Source organism: Peromyscus eremicus, chromosome 1, assembly GCF_949786415.1.
Source record: "Peromyscus eremicus chromosome 1, PerEre_H2_v1, whole genome shotgun sequence".
Lineage (NCBI taxonomy): Eukaryota > Metazoa > Chordata > Mammalia > Rodentia > Cricetidae > Peromyscus > Peromyscus eremicus.
The window spans coordinates 198,587,009-198,602,508 of NC_081416.1; positions in this window are offsets into that span (position 1 = coordinate 198,587,009).

Consider the following 15,500-nt stretch of genomic DNA (forward strand, 5'->3'; position numbering starts at 1 on the left):
AAGAAGGGCCCAGGCTTGCATCACTGCCCCACTAAGGGCACAGATAGGGCCTTGTCCAAAATGTTGCCAAAAAGGTCACTGGTCAACTGACTGTCCTAATGTCCCAAGCGACATAGGAATGCCAGATGAAGACCACCCTCCAGCTGACTTTCTAGGCTTGGCCTACAGCAACTGATGCTGCCTGTTTTCCGCCCTAGCCACTCCCATCTCACACAGGGAACCTAGGGTAGTAATAGTAAATGGGAGCCCCATCTCATTCCTTTTGGACACCGGAGCTACCTACTCTGTCCTGAGAGAGTTTTGGGGGCCTACCTCTCCTTCTCATCTCCCTATTGTTGGGGTTGGGGGACAGCCTTATCTACCTCATCAGACACCACTACTTAATTGCATTTTCAGAGGCATCCCTCTCACACACACATTCTTAGTGGTGCCAAGCTGCCCTGTACCTTTAATGGGGAGGGACCTTCTAGCTAAGGTAGGAACATCCATTTCTTTCTCTCCCCACATTCACCTCACCCCAGATGTGCCAGCAGCTCCTCTCCTTCTTCTCCTATTCACTCACTCTACAGACTCTAACAGTTCTTTTCCCTTGCCAGCCTCTCAGGTAGACCCAAAAGTCTGGGATACCCAGAACCCTTCTATCGCTAGGCACCATCAGCCTATTGCTATCCAGCTACTGGACCCTACCAGATATATCACCCAAGCTCAGTACCCTCTCTCACTCCAGAGCCTAAGAGGACTTAAGCCTATTATTTCTGACCTTCTCAGGAAAAAGCTGCTCCGCCCAACCTCTTCACCTTTTTAACACTCCCATACTTGCAGTAAAAAAGTCTAATGGAGCCGGGTGGTGGTGGCGCACGCCTTTAATCCCAGCACTTGGGAGGCAGAGCCAGGCAGATCTCTGTGAGTTCGAGGCCAGCCTGGGCTACCAAGTGAGTTCCAGGAGAGGCGCAAAGCTACACAGAGAAACCCTGTCTCAAAAAACCAAAAAAAAAAAAAGTCTAATGGAACGTACCGCCTGGTTCAAGACCTCCAGCTCATTATCTTTGCAGTGGTTCCCCCTCCATCCTGTAGTGCCTAACCCTTATGCTCTCCTGTCTACTATCCCTTCAGGATCCTCTCACTTCTCAGTTCTAGATCACAAAGACACCTTCTTTTCTATCCCTCTCAGGCCTCAGTCTCAAAATATCTTTACTTTTACCTAGACTGACCCTGACACTCACCTGTTCACACAGCTGACCTGGACTGTTCTGCCACAGGGATTCAGAGACAGTCCACACCTATTTGGTCACGCTCTGGTCTCTGACCTGCTTTCTCTGTCTCTCCCTGGCTCTAAACTAATACAGTATGTAGATGATATTTTACTCTGTAGCCTGTCCTTACAGGTTAGCCAGACTAACACTTCTGCTCTCCTAAATTTCTTATCCAGCCAAGGTTATAGGATATCTCCTTCTAAAGTGCAGCTGTCAACTCCTCAGGTTACCTATTTGGGTCTAACTATTACTCCAACCCACAAGGCTATTACTGTATACAGAAAGCATCTAATCCAGTCTCCTACAGTCCCTTCTGCTAAACAGGAGATTCTGTCTTTCCTAGGAATAGCTGGCTTCCTACGGTCTTGGGTTCCATCTTTTTCTCTCCTTTCTCACTCCTTATATGAGGCAGCTCAGGGCTCACCACATGAACCCCTCCTCCATCCTGTCACTAAAACATTCCAGAAGCTCCAACAGGCTCTTCTTCAGGCCCCAGCACTTCATCTCCCAGACTTAACCCATCCCTTCTCCCTCTATGTAGCAGAGAAGGAGGGATTTGCCCTGGGAACTCCAGGGCATCAGCTGGGACCCTCTTTTGCACCTGTAGCATATCTGTCAAAGAAGTTAGACCTTACCAGTCAGGGCTGGGCACCTTGCATCCATACTTTAGAAGCTGCAGAGCTCCTTATTCAGGAATCAAAGAAGCTAAGCTTTGGGTCACCTATTACTGTCTTCTCTCACCACAACCTATCCCATCTCTTAGCTTATAAAGGCTTACAAACTTTACCTCCTTCCTGGGTTCTTTCTCTCCAGGTGGCATTACTAAAGGATGCCACACTTACTTTCCAGACCTCTCCACCTCTTAATATTTCAAGCCTCCTCCCTCAACCTGCACTGAAACCTTAGAGAAACTATTACCTCACCTTTCACACACACAGGAGGGCACATTGCCTCAGGCTACTTATACCTGGTACACAGATGGCAGCTCCTTCTTACATGAGGGGACCCGTAAAGTGGGCTATGCCACAGTGTCAGATACTGAGATAATAGAGGCACAGGCATTACCTACACACACCACTAACCAACAAGCTGAGCTGATAGCTCTCACCCGTGCCTCCCAGTTGGCACAGGGACAATCTCTAAATGTTTACACAGACTCAAATATGCTTTTCATATCCTCCTGTCCCATGCTGCTATTTGGAGGGAGCGTGGCCTTCTCACAGCAAAAGGGCAATCCATATCTAACTCAGGCCAAATAATGGCCATGCTGGAGGCTTCCCACCTCTCCAAGGCTATAGGAATTGTCCACTGCAGGTCTCGTCAGACCAATAGCTCTATCATCTCTAAGAGAAACAACTGGGCTGACCAGGCAGCCAGGACAGAAGCCTTCCAGGGCCAAGTCTCACCTCACCTACCACAGGGAATCCATACAGTACAGCTTACACCCTCACTGGGAACTCCTGACACTAGGCAAATTCTTTCTTATCTACATCAGCTCTTTTATTCTAATAATCTTGTTCTGTCTCAATTCATAAAAGCTTACCTGCAGCCCACCTCTGAGGACTTACAGTTCTTAAGAACTATTACTGCCTCTTGTGAGATCTGCCAAAAAACAGACCCCAATACCAAGTGCATGAGTCAGCCTTTTTCCACCCACCAGGCTAGAGGTTCCCTTCCAGGGACTGACTGGCAGCTTGATTTTACCTATATGTCCACTGTCAGGAAAGTTAAATATCGCCTCGTGATGGTGGACTCATTTTCAATTTGGGTGGAGGCATACCCAGTTTCTAATAAGCAGGCTCAGATAGTTGCAGATCTCCTTCTCTGAGAAATTATCCCTTGGTTTGGGGTTCCTGCTACTCTTCAGTCTGACAATGGCCTGGAGTTCACCTGTCAGATTTCCCAGACACTAGCTAAGGCTCTTAACATTCCTTAGCATTTTCATATCCCAAACCATCCTCAATCTTCAGGAAAGGTGGAGCGTACCAACCAGTCTTTAAAAACTATTCTTACTAAAATGTCACAGGAACTTCACCTCGACTACGTAAGATTATTGCCTCTAGCTCTTCTCAGGTTCAGGGCTCTTCCTAAAAAGCCTGTTAACCCCCTGCTATGTCGCTTAAGGTCTATCCTATGGAGTTTTGCAGACTACTCCTTACCTCAGCCAAGTGACAATCCTTGCCTGCCTCCAATCCTCATTGGGGATCAGGTTCTTCTTTTTCCTCCAGGCCAGCACCCTTCACCCCTTTCCCCTAAGTGGCAGGGACCCTTCAAGGTAATTCTTGTGACTCCTACAGCTGCTAAACTCAAGGACTTTCCTCACTGGGTCCACCTGTCTCATCTAAAACCTTTTATCTCACCTCCACCCCAGAAAAATCTCGCTTCATATACAGTGAAACGAACAGGGCCTTGTTCTCTTCAAGCTCCAGGGGACATCAGGATCCACTGCCTTGTCACCAATTCCAGAGGAATAAGGTATCACCCCTTCCTTTCCCAACTAGGGCCACACAGACCATTAGAAGTATCCAGGCATTAAGGAAAAATGTAATGTAACACTCTATCATTGTTAAATACTCAGCAACTGATCACCTGTGTTTCCTGAATGCTAAACTAATGAAGGGAACAGGTGCTTTAAATAAACTACCTCTAATAAAGCTTGTCTCAGGTAAAAATTAAGCAGAGTGCTAAAACACCATAATAATCATTAATTCTCTCACAGCCACTTTTTAAACATGTCTTCACCTGGACAGGCTGGATCTATCTCAGATAAATGTCAACTCCAAAAAATAAAATAATGATTCTTTTCTCTCTAAGCTTTTTCTATGTCACCAGTATCTTGTCAGACAAAAGGTTCCCAGCCACACCACAAAGGATGGACAGCTGAAGAACAAGGGATGACAGAACTTCATTCCAGGACTTTCACCATCATCCCAGGACTTCAGAAGCTACCCTCCCCATTTTCCCCAAGAGCCAACTGACATCCACCATTCAGCCAGAAGCAGTCTTTGAGAGAAACGATGCCCCATACCCACTCATCCACCATTTTTTCTTTTTTTAAAAAAACAGAGTCCGAGATGATATGGATTCACAACACACCCCCACGGTTGGGCATGGTTGGGCATGTCCAGCGGGACCTAGTTACTTCTGCCTAGTCATTTCCAGGTCAAAACATCTCACGTGACCAGGACCCTGTGGCTTTGCATGGTTGTGTAAAGCACTCAGTGCAACCATGTGATCTACACATGCGTGGAATAGACACATGGGCCTGTGTGAGCAGGCGCAGCCCAGCCTCTATAAGCTGGTGCCATGATTCCCGGCTCCATCTTCACTCATGTGTCTTTTCCACAGGCCTGTGCACCTCTGTCTCTTTATCTGATCTTAATAAAACTCTTGTTAGTAGATTCTGTCATGTTTTGTGACGTTTCCTTGTAGAGTAAGAGCACCGCAAATAACCAACACCAGTGGCCTAGCATTTTCCTGGGGTGTATGAGGTCCTGGATTTGAACCATAGCAGCAAACAAAAGACTATAAAATGCAGGGAAAGTGAGAAAAGGGTTTGGGAATGGGTGTAAGTGAACAAACAGCATCTACCACACAGGAGTTAGCTCTGCTTATGGTATGGTGAGGCTCTGAGGGATGAAGACAATGTCCTGTTGTCACACAACTGGTAAATGAGGGAGCTAGATGAATTATGATTGATACATGAGCCTGACCTTTGAGCCCTATCTTATTTTATATAAGTCTGTATTCCTCTCTTCCTAAATACTTGACTGTTCCCAAAGCACCAGTGGGGAATTTTTAATTACATACTACAGGTTAGACATATGTGTTGGTGTGATGGTCTACAATTGTTATAGGTATGTATCAGGGTCTAGTGAACACCCACTAGGATGTTACAGCATATTGTTATAAAAGGAAGCTATGGCTCTTGGAATACCATCTAACTTTTGTATGAGGCCTTCCAATGTTATACTTAGTCACTGGGTCATGCACATGCCCCTGTAGGACAATTCCCAAAGGCTGAACCTAGAAAAATATCTCCTTTGGCTTTGGGGCATTACCTAAAGCACTGATTACTAAATGAGTTTATTTAATTAAAGGGCTCAAGTTATTGGCAAAGACAGAGAATAAAACCTCAATATTGGAAAAAGAAACAACATTTTTACCTGCACTTGGTTACCCAAGACCCCTCCATAGTAGTCTGTAGCTGCTGAGTGGGTTTGTAATCAATGAATATTGGCAGCATCAATCTTTAAAGACATCTATCCTTTGACCTGAGGGTCCATCTTTCCTTCAGAGAGTAGGATATTGTCCCTACAGTCATTTTTCTCCCTTTTGTAGAGGGAGCAAAGTCCTGTTTCTCAGAAACACTGAGGGAGGCTCCTTCCCAGTGCTGTTTTCCCACAGCTGCTTCAGGCACTGCCCTTTAGTGTCCCAGGGTTCCTCTGAGTACATTGGTAGTTCTCTGTCTGGGAAATGCATTACTTCTAGGGTTCCAGTGATCTGTTTAGCTTGTTGTTCTGTATAAATCATTTCCCACATGCTTTTGGGACTCTGTTTTATCTCTGTTGTTGAGATCCCCAAAAGCCAAACTTGAAAAAATGACATGGAATGTCTATAGATGCATTGTCTCTTTTTTTCGGCTTCCCTAACATCTGGAGTAGACTGACTGATGAAATACACATCTGACAATAATCTGAGTGAGCCTAGAAAGCCTTTCATTATAGCTAAACTCAATTATGTTTTGCCAGTGTTGTGTTTCATCTCTCTGAAACCTTTCTGTGTCTCACTTGGCCATGTGCTATGTGCTTACACATTCTGATTCTGTTCTTACTATTTTTTTCAACTTCCATTTTAGACGTTTCTTTATTTTAGGGCAAAAACTACCATCTAAACTCCTTTCTCATCTGCAAACATTATTTTAACCTCTTTAATCTTTACCAAAACTATATTTAATACCAATAGCTTTCTATGACTTTTTGTTTTTAATTAAGTTTAAAATTTATGTTGCTTCCCCAAAGATGGACTTCTCTGTCTGCTGTCCCATTGTGGCCACACCAATTCCTTTGTTGTCCTTTGTCCTTGATCATCATTGTCTCTTTAATTGGCATCTTGGGTCCACTGACCTGTGGGAGGCACCAGAGCAAGGCAATGCCTTTTAAAATCTCAGATCTTTTTCTTTTCTCTTATTTTTTTTAAAGCAATTTTTTGTGGCTTATCTTTAGATCTACTGTTCATCACTTTGAAGTTAGACTGTTGATTTACTATTTTCTCTATAGCATTAAGTGATCCTTAATCCAAAAAGATATTCTTCTAAAGAGATGGTTCTAAACATGTAACTCTCAATATCAATAAAGTAGGAGGCACTACAATGTCCAAGACTCAAAGCCTGTTCTGATTATCAATAAGGCTCTAAGCAGATTGAGAGGTTCCAACACTGTGGCTTTAAAATGACCCTCTCCCCATTTAGTCTTAAGTTGGACAAAATAAGAACCTTGAAAAACCCAATCTTGGTGAATAGGAAAACACAGGAAGAAAGAAAATAACTCTCAAACCTTAACATCACAATTACAATTTCATTTAATGCATATGGATGTTTTGTCTGCATGTATATCTATCTGTACACCAGAAGAGGTCATTTGATCCCATGAGACCACAGTTTATAGATGGTTTTAAACTACCATGTAGTTGCTAGGAATTGAACTCAGAACCTCTGAAAGAGCAGCCAGTGCTCTTAACCACTGAGCCATCTCCCCAACCCCACAATTAAAGTTTTAACATTACCCTAAAATTGTAAGGTATTAGTCATACATCTTTGGGCTAAGATTTACTAGCACACCCCTTTTCATGACATTCAAAGTAGGCTAACTCAGAATGCTACCATGGCTTATTAGATTGTGTCTCCTTCACTTTTCACTGCAGAAAGTAAATTTAACATAAAGATCTTTGACAAATATATACCCATTATTTCATATTAATGAAAATCTTGATAAATGTCTCACACTTATCATTTGCATATTCAAAATATTCCTTGAAAAGTTCCCAAAAAATATTTCCGGAAAAAGAAGTCATAACAATCTAATGAAAGGATTTTAATATACATCACTTAGAGGTATTTTGACTAACAAAGTATTTTTATGGCCTCTCATTGTTTTTTATTTATATTTGACTATTTATAAAAATTAAATAAAATTTAACTTCCTTCTAACCATTTTGGAAAAAATCTTCATCAAAATCTATGTAGTCAATATAATTTTTATAGCTAAATAAAGCTTTTATCTTATGATACCAACAAATGTTAAGTAAACAAGTTATATTTGAAGCATTTTAAGGTTTTATAAAACATTTAATAGACTCCAAATACCACTTTATTAGAGTCAAGAAAATTAAGAGTACCTAAGTTTATAAAGCAATGCATTTTTTTAAAATATTCCCAGAGTACTCACAATGGACCAGAAATGAATAAGGCACAATAAAGAACAGTGGTAGAGAAGTGCAGAATAAAACTGAGGAATCCCAAAATCGACAAGAAGAAGATGAAGTTAGATAGGGGAAGTGCCAGCAGAGTGGTAAAGTTGGAAGACTTATCGGTAACATGTGGTAGTGGTAGTGGTAGACAGACAATGGTGGGTGTACCTTAGATCTAAGACTAGCACATAGCTGGCACTATCATGGTTGCTGCCATATTTCATGTGTACATTGACAGATTGGTTTCTTGGGGGAAGTTCAAGTATCGCTGAGGTACAAGTCCTCAGGGAGCTGTGACTGCATGGCACTTGTGAACAGGAAGATTTGTAAGACCCCTGGTTTAAGGGCAGGCCTTCCTTGACAACCACAAGCAGGACATCTGTACTGCTTTCATTTTTTTCTGAGCATGTTTGATTATAATTTCATGCTTGTGGGGAAGAGTTTCCCCTGTCATGTTTCTTTTATATGCTAATTCTGACCTCACTGGTCACACAATGACTGGCATTTCTGGCTGAGCCTCTGTCCCTCTTCCTTCCTTTCTCTGGCTTTTGAATCTCCCTTCTCTGTTCTCCCTCCCTTCCTTCCTGTATCCCTTTATTGAACACTTGCTGTCTACCAAGCCTTTAGATCTGCCACTCTGCCCAAGCACTTAAAGAGCTCACTGAATAAGTAAATATTTGTTGTCTGGCTCTGTCTTTCTGAATGGAGCTGAGAACAATGGATTTGCTTCTGAAGTACAGACTATTGTTCCTATTCCTCCCTTCAGAAAACATCAGTGTAGCAACTTTCAGAATGGGGTGGAGGTGGGGGAGATTTTTAGTGACATTAAACCACTTAATTGACAAACACGTAATTTGTAGGGGGGAGATTATTCCCCAAATGCATCTTATATCTCTGAATTCCAAATCACAGTGCTCTTGCTGAAACTGGTTTCTGTCCAGGAAGAGCTAATGTCAGTCATGATACATGTTTTCTGGGCATCTGCACTTTCTAGGTACACTGTTCCAGCTCTACCCTAGCGGAAAGCATGAGTGGCTTTCTGCTTTGTGTCCCGTCCTTCTGTGTTCACTTCAAAGAGGGGACAATGGCAGCCTGTGAGCTCATAACATATTATTTTACTTTCATAGGAAGCTACATTTTGGGGGTCCTGTGGCAAAACCCTGCAGGTGTTTGAGGTGGTAATGACCAGGACCCAGGTTCAGCCTGCTTGGCTAAGGCATGAAGCAGAACCAGGCAGCCAGGATGAGATGATGGCTCCTGACTCGTCTTAAAACAGTTAAAACTGCTGAGGAAACTGTCTGTGCTGATTCTTTGTTATCTTCCTGAATTTTACTCTTAGACATCATCTTAAGAATGTTGGGAGATTCTCATTATCATTAGGGACATGATGGAGACTGTTGGAGTCTCATTTACACTCAGGAAGGATCCTTGCCTTGGCCTCTATCCGCCTCCCAGGACAGGTCCCTGGTTGTTCTATCTCCTGTTTTCTAAACACAACTCCTTTTAGGAGCACAGCAAAGAATCCCCTTCTCCCTCAGAGAACCAAGAGACAGCTTCATCTCAACTCCACAGACAAAGAAACTGATCTCAGCAGGAGAGCAAGCTTCAGTGGCTTGCTTCAGATCACGTTGCAGAGCCTGCGGACAGGCTCCTGACTCACTCTGTGTCACAGTCCTCCTGCACCCACACTCTGGAGCACCCTCAGAAAAGGCTCATCATCTTGCCTATTGGGATAGTGTGAGATGCTGCGACTTCCTCAAATATGTGAGGGTTTCAAAACTGACCAATAACTAGTGTCTTTGCTATTTATTTAATAAAATCTGCCTCCAGAGATCTGAGAGTTAACGCATGAGCAGATAGTGCTTAGTTTTCCTGTGAGGCCGCTCTCTAACTTTAAAGCTATGAAATATTCAAGGCTATTTTGAGAAATGACCTTTTAATCTCTTTGTTTTTAAAGATCATATTCTCTTTCTTCTTAATACTCCTTGGATGAAAGAAGGGTTTCAGGAATGCAGGAGTGAGCTGGAATTCAAGTGGGAATCTTCAGTTTGCATCTTGGAGATGCTCTTGGAATAAACATCTAGTTGATGGGCCTTATACTCTGGAAAATTAGGGTTTCTTTATCATCATTTTAGTACAGCAAAATCACCAGATGTCTATACATAATCATGCACACACACACATACACACACACAGATGCACTCATTCATGCATATACACACACACACGGGCACACACACACACACACACATCCACCTCTTCTCAGCTGAATAATCTGAGACTGGTGTGTACCATGAAAGTTAAATGTCATCATGGCTGTAAGGCTCCCTGTAAAACACAGCTCGAAATTCCCTTTCATACTATTTGCTTTCCAAGGGAAAGGCTGCCCTGGATTTTTCTTGCTTTCTTCTGTGACAAGTACAGTGTTCCAAAACTGTGCCCAACCCACTCACTTAAGCATTCTCCCTGCCCTTCACTGTGTTCTATTAATAACCAAACTGATAGACATGACATCATAAAAGATGCTTATATCCCTCTCTTCTGGTTATGGGAATACTGAACTGATGAATCTCAAGAAATTGGAATTTCTCCAGGAATCTCCCACTGAGAGACGAAAAATGCTAAATCCTGAGCCAGTCAGAGAGGGAGGAAGTCTCAGGAAAGATTTACAACTTGTCTCTTGAAGGAGAGATTGAGGCAGAAACAGTGATGAGCTGGACTACTCCTTAACTAGGATTGCTTCGCTATGCATAACTACAGCCCTCTGCTCAACACAATACTTCATTCTGGGACCCTGAAGATGGACTGGGGTTTAGGGTGGGAGCGTCATTGTACCCAATGTGACCACATTTTCTGCTTTCCTCTATTGATTTCATTGTTTTAATTATCTTATTAAAGATGAAAGGAAAGAACACAGGCTCTGACCCTCTTAACCCCAGTAGCAATTTGTCCCATCTCACAGTCACTTTTTCTTTTTCTTTCCTTTGATGATATCTTTTATTTTTTTCTTTTTTTTAATTTTTAAGATTATAATTTAATTGCAACATTTCTCCTTTCCTCTTTCTCCCTCTAAACTCTCCCACACACCCCTTCCTGCTCTCCTTCAAATCCATGGCCTCTTAGCAGTTACTGCTGCATAGATATATGTATATGTATATAAATATATATTCCTAAATATAACATGTTCAGTCTGTGTAATTCTATCTATATGTATCATTTCGGGTCTGACTGTTGCACTGGACAACCAATTGGTGTGTTCTTTCCTGAGGAAGGTCACCTCTTCAGTTCCAAGTGTTCCTCAGCTGCCTATAGTTCTTTATGTAGAGATGAGGCCTTGAGGACGTCTCTCTGTCCAGTTTGGCATGTCCTTTGATGTCATGCTTATTCAGTTCACATTTGGGCAGTCATGTTGGTAAGACTCTGTGGGTGTAGCTTCTGTTATTACCAGGAGACACAATCACAATCACAATCACAATCACAATCACTTCCATGTTGCTTGCTGCAACAGCTTATAGAGGAAGTCCTTCCTGTGGCACTGTTCTCTGAATGCTTTCAGGAGTTTCCACATCACACCTGTCCTCAAATCCGCATAGCTTCTGTCAAGTTTTCATAAGCCTACATCATTTGCACCATTCATTCTCACTTAGGTCTAAGGTTGAACTTCCTCAGACACCTTCTGTGTTAACTTAGGGGAAGTGGTGAGGATGGAAATCTGTTGTCTCATATACCAGGTAGCCAGAGGTAGTAAAGAATTTCTCAGTGGCTAGCAGAAGAGTTTGATCAGGGTTTTATGGACCTGCATTTTCTCTACTCTTTGTAACTATGGTGGTGGTACTATGCCCTGACTCATTTCTTCCATCCTTGCTAGCTGTTCAAGCTTCTTTGATCATACTGAACAAGAAAGAGTAACAGATCTTGCCCCACAGTCTAGGGCAATTCATTCACAGGTCTCAGTCCACACTGCAATCCATAACATTTGAGGAATAGAATTACTGTTAAGTGACCTCTGCAGCCCTGCTTCCCCAAGGAGAACTAAGCCCCCACCCATCACTGGTGCAATTATGTGGGAGTGGTAGGAGAATGGTTGTGGAGGTGGCAGTTTTCATTTCTCTTACCAGAGATTCTCAGATACTGCTGCTCAGAATCACCTGGGGAGCCTTAAAACTAACCAACCCACAAGCTCTTCTCTAGTCAGCTGAGTCAGAATGTACGTGGGAGTCAGTCTAGGCCAGTGGTTCCCAAACTCTGCTGTGTATTAGATGTATTTGGAAACCATTAACCTCTCACTCAACATTTGATTTAATCTCTAGGGCACTTGGGTACTCCCAAGTGAAGAACATGTGCAGACAAGCTTGAGAGCCAATGTTTGCACATGTCTGTCTTACATGCTTTGTAGTATTTTTAAAAAAATTTAAAAGAGTCTGAGATTATTTTAGCTCACAGAAGATAATGACCTAATTTCTGTCTTCATAGGTTTGCCTATTTTTGACATTTCATGTCAATAGAATTTTAGACACTACAATCAGCAGCCCGTATTTATGGGTTCCACATTTGTAGACTCAATTAATTACAGGTAAAAAATTTTAGAATAAAAGTTGTATCTGTACTGCGCTTGTACAGACTTTTTTTTTAAAGTCACTATTACCTAACAATGTAGTAGAATAACTATGTAACATTCTTGTGTGTTACTGTAAGTTTCCTATATGTGCTTTAAAATATTCAGAAGGATGTGCATACTTTACAGACAAATGCTATATTACTTTATGTATGTACAAATCACATACAAACACTATGCACAACATGAATCCAGTGCTTGAAGGATGCACATCCTTGCCAACACTTGCTAATGTCTTTTTGTTTTAGAGAATGTAGAGTGGTATCTCATGGCATTCCTTTCATGGCTGCTGCTGACATATATCTCTATATGCACTCATTAAGTAATATCAATTTTGATATTTTGTCACTGCCTATTTTAAAGCTGGCTACCTTTTGCTTTCTTTGTGGGCCTCATTCCTTTCTTTTCCCCTTCTTATACAGCATGATACATATCTTTAGCTGGCTTCAATCTTCTAGTCTTCCTGCCTCAGCCTGGTGACCGTTGCAGTTACATACATGTGCCACTGCACCTTGCTGCCTACCGTTCTGTTATTAAGTCATGAGGGGTCTTCAGTTTGGTGAGAGTTCTTTTTCATACCATGTGTATACAGTGCCAGCAGAAGTCAGTAGAGTACATCAGGTCCCCTGGAACTGGAGTTACAGATGGTCGTGAGTCACCATTGTAAATGCTGGGAGTGAAACCTGGGTTGTCTGTAAGAGCTGCCAGTACTCTTAACCTCTGAGCTATCTCTCCAGCCCCAATATCATAGTTTTTTAAAAAATAAGTTGGACAATTTAATTTAATACCTCTCTACTCCTTCTTTTTAAAAAATATATATATTTATTTATTATGTATACAGTGTTCTGCCTGCATATGTGCCTGCAGGCCAGAAGAGAGGACCAGATCTCATTACAGGTGGTTATGAACCATCATGTAGTTGCTGCAAATTGAACTCAGGTCCTCTGGAAGAACAGCCAGTGCTCTTAACCATCTTTCCAACCCCCTCTTTCCTTCTTTCTTTCCTTGTTCACTTTACCCTGTCCTGCTTGCCTGCCTCCCTGCCTGCCTTCCTTCCTCCTTCCTTCCCTCCCTTCCTTCCTTCATTCCCTCCCTCTCTCCCTCCCTTCCTTCTTTCCTTCCTTCCTTCCTTCCTTCCTTCCTTCCTTCCTTCCTTCCTTCCTTCCTTCCTTCCTTCCTTCCTTCCAACATTGTCTAGGCCAAAATGAAACTTTTTTTCTTTTGCTTTTGTTTTGTTTGAAAAAATATTGTGAGTGGGATGATTCAACACTTGGGTTGTAGCCTCTGACCTTAACAGTTAACTTGAGTCTATTTTGTAACCCCATAAGAAGAAAACTAAAAAGTGGACTTTTGTGTAGTGAACAGGCAAAGTCAATCTGTTTACAGCATCTGCTGGCCATCACTAGCTGAGGCTCTGGGAGTGAGAAACCATCCCTGCTGCCAGTGGACTTACATCTGAAGGAAGTTATGGCCTACTCAGCATGTGTTTGGTCTAAGCCATGGAAGGAAGGGGAATTTACTGGGAAGAACAGGTACAGCTGTGGCTTCTGTGGCATATATGAGTGGCTAAGCCTTATGAGAGCATAAAGTCATGGCCTGGAGCCAGGCTGCTCCCTTGAGCCCATGGTCTTCTCCCCTCCTCGTCCTTCTCATTTGCTTTGCTTCTCTCTCATGCTTGCCTTTGCATTCTCTCCCTTTCCTTCTTTCCATTCCCTTCTTCTCCCCCAGACAAACTGGCTCTTTGTTCCCAACTTTTGCCATTGTGTTCCTGACAGAGACAACCACAGTCTCTCTTTTACTCTTCATCTATCTGTTTTCTAGTGAAGCCATAGGCTGTGCTGCCTTGAGCCGAGTCCTTGACCAAATTCCCAGGAGAACATGGATTGGTCCAACTCTAGTTGGTGCCAGCCACTGTTCCAGTGATTTGAATATCAATCTCTGCCCTCTTGTGTTGAGTGTGGCCCCCAGCTGGCCGTGCCATGTTGGCAGGTTCTAGACACTTTATGGAGTTGGACCAAGCTAGAGGAGGTAAAATACTGGGGGTAAGTATTTGGGAATATATCCCTGGACCATTCCTGCATTCCTGAACCATTTCTGTTTCCTTCTCAGATTCCTGGCCAGTCACTAAATGAGTAGCTTCCCTTTGTTATATGTTCATGCTGTCACAAACTTCTTCCTAAATGCATGACACCAATCGACCACCTCCTCAGCCAAAATGAATCTTTCTTCAATGTGGTTTTTCTCAGATATTTCATTATAGTGTAACACAGTAGTCTGTGACTTATAATCAGAGAGACACTTCACTCATTTGGGGAAGCCTTCCAAGCACCTGTTAGGCAGCTGGCATAGCACTGGTCTGGCCTTGGTTTGGAACAGTTAATAATGTACAAACACACATATCCTTATGTACCTCACAGATGTTGTTTTCTCTTGAGAAAGGAGGGATGAAAAACAAATGAATAGAGCAATTGGATTGACAGTGAGTGTCAAAGATGAAATGGCACTATGATTGGGGGTGTGGGAGACCCATGGTTGCAGATGGAGCAGGGTCAGAAGACTTTCTATGAGGGTGGCATTTGCAAGGAAACATGTATGGATTTATGTTCTAGACAAATGACTCTGGCAGCATGGACCCCATCACCACCTTCTCAAGAAGCAAACCCACTAAGCAACTTGTTAGCATATACATGAGCTTCCTGGGTCACACACTAATGTGACCTTGTCAACTCCCACCAGCCTTGTTAGATAGGCATCTTTGATCACTCAAAGTCAGCTCTTACAGTCACTCTTACTGTTGGTGACAGGTTTGTCCTCAGAGTACGTCTCTAAAGTGAAAAGATCTCTAAAGTGAAAAGGGCATGTATGACTAAAATGGGGTTTATCCCAGTAGCTTTGACTGCAGTAGGATCTATAGAGAAATGTGCCTGGGTGCTTTCCTTTTAAGTGGCCCCCAAAGTTTAGCAATGGATGGCTAAGCCCTATCCCTCTTCTCTACTTTTGTCTAAGCTGTAAAACACTTCTTTAAAAATTAATTTCTCTCCCTCTCTCCAGGATAACTGATTCTTGGATCTCCCTCTGTAGCAGCCATCTGTTACATAATAGAAAATCCCCAAATGACAACAACATCTGTTTCCTGTATGTCCTTGTGACATGTAAAATGTCAC